A 6,322-nucleotide genomic window follows, 5' to 3' on the forward strand; every position below is an offset into this window, starting at 1 on the left:
AGCCAATTCAGATAAATTCGGTTATCTGGTTTGTATCTCTTAATAACAGTATGAAGGTAGAGTGAATTAAGGAAATTGAGGCACAGAGAGGATCAGTAATGTGTTTGAAGTTACACAGCCAGGAAATAGCAGAAGTGGGACTTAAAAGCAGGCCTGGCTTCGCACCCACATGTACTTTGGCTCCTGTTCCTGAAAGCCCTTGGTGTTGTGAACCAAATATTCCAAGTTGGCTACCAAGGGAGGTATTGCCTGGCTTGTGGGCACCTCCTTTCCAGGTATCTATGGAGGAGGGGGTGAAAGAAGAGCTCCTACTTCTGATCCTTCTAAGATTTCCCTGCTAGCAGCTCAAACCATAGGGATGGAATGAAGGAGAGCAGAGGCAAGGATGCTAAGTAAACTAAAGGAAGGCTTTCAGGAATCTTCCTGGGTACTCCTTGAAAAGACAGCCCTTACAGCAGCTGGAGAGCTTAGGCTTGATTTAGCCATTTTCTCCCTATCACCTTGAAGCAGGCTCCCCACCATCCAAGCTTTGGCTCTTTCATCTCTAAAATGCAATATAATAATCCCTGATACATACATAATAATCACTCAGTATTGGACCTTATTTTCAATGTTAACACATTACTTTAGCTATTGATGTTATTAATAGCTATTATGACTATCGATACTAGTAATGTGCTTTGGATAAGAGACAAAATTAGATTCCTGATTTTGGCTCTGTGACTCTTAGCCAATACGTCTCTAAGTTTCAATGGGTTCACCTGAACTCTGGGCTTACTAGCAGACCTTGCAGGGCTCAGTGTTAGAAGAAATAATAGGGTTTAGAGAGGGCAGAGGGTGGTACACATGGAAAAGTTTGTCATTTCACTGTAGTTGATATGAGACAGGGGAGAAGGCAAAGGAAGGCAGGGCCTGGAAGCTCTAGGCCATGGAAGACATGCCCTTGGCCACTTCAAAACCTATCAAGATCTGTCACAGTTGGAAAGGTATAACTAATGGTCATGTGTCAGGGAATAGCATGTAAAGGAAGTGGCTTTCATTTTTTGATCATTGTAGAACCAGCCAGTTCTGAGAGGCTGCCTGCTGGACATAGATTATTTTTGTCCTGAACAGGCCCAGGCTTGGTTTGATAAGGCAAATGACATTTGGACAAATTCTGAAAGAACTTCTCTTTGGGAAGATGCCATGGAGTACAGCCCATACCAATGGTGTGGATTTTTTCTTTAACATCCAGTGCACCTCATGTTCAAAATAGTAATTGAAATGTATGCTGTTTATTACACTCACATATGTTTGTAATCAAGGTACAACTCTAGTGGATGGGAAGCAAAAAGCTATAATTTGCTGCTTAGCATCATAGCTGTCGTACATTCATTTATATTGCTTTATTTATCTTCTTCTCCATAAAGAACCTTCCATATTGCAAATTTATTGAATGGTTAATGGCCTAAAAGTATGGGGTTCATTATGGAGCGATGTATTTATTGCAGTGTTAATTAAATAAAAGCATTGTAATCTTTCCAAATTGAACAATTATGTTCATTTAAACATCTTAAACAGAAAAATCTTTTATATACTAATTGAGTTGCATAATGAAAAGCATGTGTAATGGAAATTTAAATCAAAACAAATACTGAAATAGTTTGAACAATTTTTTAAAAAATAGAAAATGTCTACCTCCATCTTTATTGGAGATCCTCTTAACGGCCAGCTCACTCTCAGAATTCATGACCTCTGAGCAGAGTGTATGGTTTCAGAGCCCATCGGCCACCCTCACATACCAGCTGGCCAACCCTTAGACATCAAAGTTCTGGTTGGCTACCAGCCGCAGCCCCTGACACTCTGGCTGTTAGCCTAGATCCTGACAGGCTGGCTTGAGGCCTGTAGGCCGAGCTGACAGCCTTTTCTACAAAGTCTGATGAATGGTTTCTGGCAACGGATGGCTCTGTTCTGACTGCCTGTGAGGGCAGTACCCCGTCTAAAAAATGTACACTGTCTCTCCCAGCTTGCCTGGGGTTGGGGCTTCAGAAGTGCCGGGTGATGCTGATTTTTTACACCCAAGAGGGGTCTTTATTTGCTCTGGGAATTCCCACTCCCTCCCCATCTCTGTCAGGCTGTGAGAGGTTGGCGACAAAAATGGGGCCATCGTCAGCATTAGAGGGATTAGCTTTATTGGTGCACTCCAGTAAAGATTTTTCACTGCCTATATTTTGTGGCTCTAGCCCATGCTTCAGTTATTTAGGGCTAAATCTTAAAGTAACATTAAGTTGGTAGGAAGGGGTGTGGAGAGAGAAAAACAGGCACATTTTTCAACTAGATGCTCATTTCCTGGTCCCACAGAAGGATTTATGTGGGATCCTTGGTTTGCCCACGTCTTATTCTCCTGTTTTGAAATGGTCTTTAGTCTAGCTAGACTCCATTAACGCTATGTCTTGGATACAGGGCAAAATGCAGGAGGGTTGCCTTCCATTTTCTGACACCTAGAGGTTGCTGGGATTATCAAGAGGCTTAAGGATAAATCACTGTACTAAAACCTTCAGTTATTAAAAGGTAGCGACAGTAAGTTGCTTTGGAAGCAAATTCTTGCCTGCCTTATCCTTAGGATGAAGACTTAGAAACATGAATATCTAATAAAAATCCCCAAACTGACTAAATACGTTAATAAAAAGGGCTTATGGTGGCATAAGTGAAAAAAATATATACTCTGATTAATCATGTGATTCAGGCACATTTTTCCTCTGTCTCATTCATGAAAACTTGCCCAGAGTGTCACTCAAGCCAAAGGGATTGAAGTGGATCCCAAAAGATTGGAGAAAAACCTCGTAAGGTCAACTATGTCTAAGGTTATAGTAGTGAGGTTGATTGAAGAGAGGCGATTGCTCAACATGGAAGGTATGGCTCAGTTAAAACTTGGATAAGAGAGTGTCAGGGCTGGTTTCTGTTTCTCAAGAGTCTGGTCACTGGCCTTCACTTTACATGTAAAAGGAAAAGGCCATTCAAAGGAGAGCCATGCTAGAGCCATGTTCGCTTGCCCTTCCCAGGTATAGCTCAGCCGGGTTCTAACTTCCAGTGTAATCTCAGGGGCTGGAGGGGCTCTGTGCCATTGACTGGTGGGGGGCACTGGCACTTTAATAAGAAATTCTGCCCTTTGACCACCTTCTCTATGCCTCCTACAGACCAAGTGCTGATCTTCCAAGCTTATTTTGCAAGTAACCTCTTTCCTCATGGTTTTGGTCATAGTCCTGCCATTCATTGAAAGGTGCCATTTTGCAGAACGTGATAGAGAAGTAGCACCAGGTTGTGGATGGTTGAGAGAGAAGGTCCTGAGATAGTCACTGGATGTCTGACCCATGTTTTATTCCCAATAGCGGTTATGAAGTTATTTTTGGAATTTTCGGTGGAAGCTCTCAGGGGCTTGGGGGATCTTTGAGGAGTAAAACCACTAATAATGATAACAGAAACAACTCACCTAAGTTCAGACAGCTAATAGATGGCAGAACTAGGATTTCTACTTAGATAGGTTAGCTCCAGTGTCCACACACTTGACTACTATTCTATTTTTTTTCTCAGTTCAAGTTTGATAGAAACAACAAAAGATCAAAAGTGATGCCTTGCTACTGTACATATCAGTTGGCCTGCCCCATAGCACACCTCAGACCATTCTCTCCAGAGGAAGAAAGGCTGGCCTCCCCAAACCCTGTGGGAAAGGGCTGTCTTGTCCCATACCACATACCACATCTGCAGAGTCTAAAGTCTTGTTTTAAGCATGACAATAGTACAAAAAAGATTCTGTTTTCATGGATGCCCCACTACAGCCTGGCCCTAAAATGGCGAGGCACTCACTTCTGCTTAGAGAAATATTCTTTGTTCTTCTGGACATCAGGCTTGATGGTATCACTGCCAGGCTTCCAGCCAGCTGGGCACACTTCCCCATGATTGTCAGTGAACTAGAAGGCCTGAACCATTCGCAGAGTCTCATCCACAGAGCGACCAAAAGGAAGGTCATACAGTGATCTGCCAAAGGATACCTTTATCATCAGTGATAAAGAGGCCCCTGAACGAGATGCCTTCATCAGCCTTTAAGACTCCATAGTCCTGAGCAATGGTATGCTTGGGGTCTGATACCAAGGGAATGTTCATGGGTCTCAGTCCTCCTTGTTTCTTGGGTGTGTTGATCCAAGCCAGGTGACAGAAATGAAAGTCCACAGAAGCACCAATCACTTGACAGTTGAGTTTCTTAAATTCTTCTGCCCTGTCACTGAAAGCAATGATCTCCGTGGGGCACACAAAGGTGAAGTCAAGAGGATAAAAGAAGAATACAACATATTTTCCTTTGTAGTCAGATAGGCTGAGGCCTTTGAACTGGCCATCTGGCATAACAGCCGTGGCTTTGAAGTTGGGAGCAGGATGCCCAATTTTGGCATTTCCTGAAGACATCTTGCTATGGGCAGCGCTGAGGAGACTAACCGCCGAAGACCAGTCAGGAAGAAGACCTTGACTACTATTCTAAACTACTTCTACATCATACCAGTTCTTTGAACACTAACTCTGCTCTTCAGTTATTACTGATGATGCTAATGATGATATGAACAGCTCCTTATGGACTTCCTTGTGTTGCTATTTAATGGATGGACACACTGAGGCTTGGAAGGGATTCCGAAATTCATTCCCAGGTTTTATAACTGGTAAGTGATAGTCTACAGCCTGGGCTGAGATTCATGATGTTTGTAAATTTTCCTCCTACCACACCTACTTCCTCTCTTCACCTTTAAAGGAGGGAATTGGGGCAGCCCGGGTGGCTCAGGGGTTTAGTGCTGCCTTCAGCCCAGGGCGTGATCAATTGGGTCCCACGTCGGGCTCCCTGCATGAAGCCTGCTTCTCTCTCTGCCTGTGTCTCTGCCTCTCTCTCTCTCTGTGTCTCTCATGAATAAATAAATTTAAACAATTTTTTTTAAGAATAAAGGAGAGAATTGACTGATTTAGTCAAAATGAAACCCCCCTGGGCAAGTTCACTGGTCACAACTACAGAAGAGGAGGTATTTTTAATCTAAACAGAATGGATGCCTGGACCATTTGCGTTCAGAATTTCTCTTTATTAGCATGAATAATTGGAACATGACTATATCTTGAGAAATAATGCCTATGCTGATTATTGTTGTGGTCATTTCCAGGGTGTACCATAATGTTCATCCAGCTCCAGGGAAGTCCGAAACACTGCCATCTAAAAGCTAGGGATGTCCATCCACTAGTCACTAGTTTATGGAATTCTTCGTAAGTGCCAGGCATTGTTCAGGGTGCAGCTGGCAGAAGAAAGAAGGCCTCTTGGAGCTCACATTCCAGTTGAGGAAACAGATACTAAAGCAACTAGTATAGATAAGGGCCATTAAGAAAGACTAAAGCAAAAGGAATAAAAACCTGCCACCAGGGAAGTCCCTCCAATCCAGATACATTTTCTCCTGTTCACACTCAACATTTCCATCTTGAAAATAGAAATTGTAATCCCTGCTTTAGTTTTAATGCTGTATGTAGTCTTTGTGCCAGGCAATGTGCTGGATGTTGGGGATAAAGAAACAAGATCCTACATACCTGAACTTACAGTTTTGAGTAAAAAAATAATAATAAGTAGAGAGAAAATAATTATAGAATATGTTAAATCTATGGAATAGGGGTCAGCAAACTTTTTCTGTAAAGAACCAGGTAGTATGTATTTTTGGCTTGCAGGCCATGTGGCCTCTGTCACAACTATCCAGCTCTGTCATTGTAGTGTGAAACCAGCCACAGACTATGTGTAAATGAATGGGGGGTGGCTATGTTACAAGAATATGTTATGAAACCAGGTGGCCCATCAGATTGACACTCAGGCCAGCATTTGATGACTCTGCTCTAGAAGATAACAAGGTGGGACCTACTCTAGAAGGTCTCCGGAGAACTATTCCCTGTGGAGGGTGACTGATAAATGTAGAGCTCAGAGAAGAGTTGGTTAGGCAAACAAAGAAGCCAAGGGGCTAATGAGAATAAAGTCTGGAAAGTGGCTGAAGGCTAAGCAACAGGTATACCAGAGGTGTAAAAGGAAGAGAGGCTTGAAGTGGGCTGAGGAGATGTGCAAGGACTCAAGATAAGGAGCCTTGCGGGTCCTACATCAAAGATATAGGTCATTCTTTGTCCACTTTGGGAGATGGTCTCTGAGCATTTCCTTCTAGAACAGGGGTCCCACTTGACTCAAGCCAATCTGTCCATGGTTGGAGAGGGTATCTTCTCTCTCTCTCTCTGTCTCTCTCTTTTTTTTTCTTCTGAGAGGGTGATGATGGGGAAGAACACATCC

General features: G+C 42.9%; 1 pseudogene; it reads right to left on the reverse strand.

Moving 5' to 3' along the window:
- Positions 1-3,563: 3,563 nt before the first annotated feature.
- LOC112666095 (peroxiredoxin-1-like) lies at positions 3,564-4,492 on the reverse strand (annotated as a pseudogene).
- Positions 4,493-6,322: the final 1,830 nt, after the last annotated feature.

The sequence above is a fragment of the Canis lupus genome, chromosome 20, assembly GCF_003254725.2.
Source record: "Canis lupus dingo isolate Sandy chromosome 20, ASM325472v2, whole genome shotgun sequence".
In the NCBI taxonomy this organism is placed as follows: domain Eukaryota; kingdom Metazoa; phylum Chordata; class Mammalia; order Carnivora; family Canidae; genus Canis; species Canis lupus.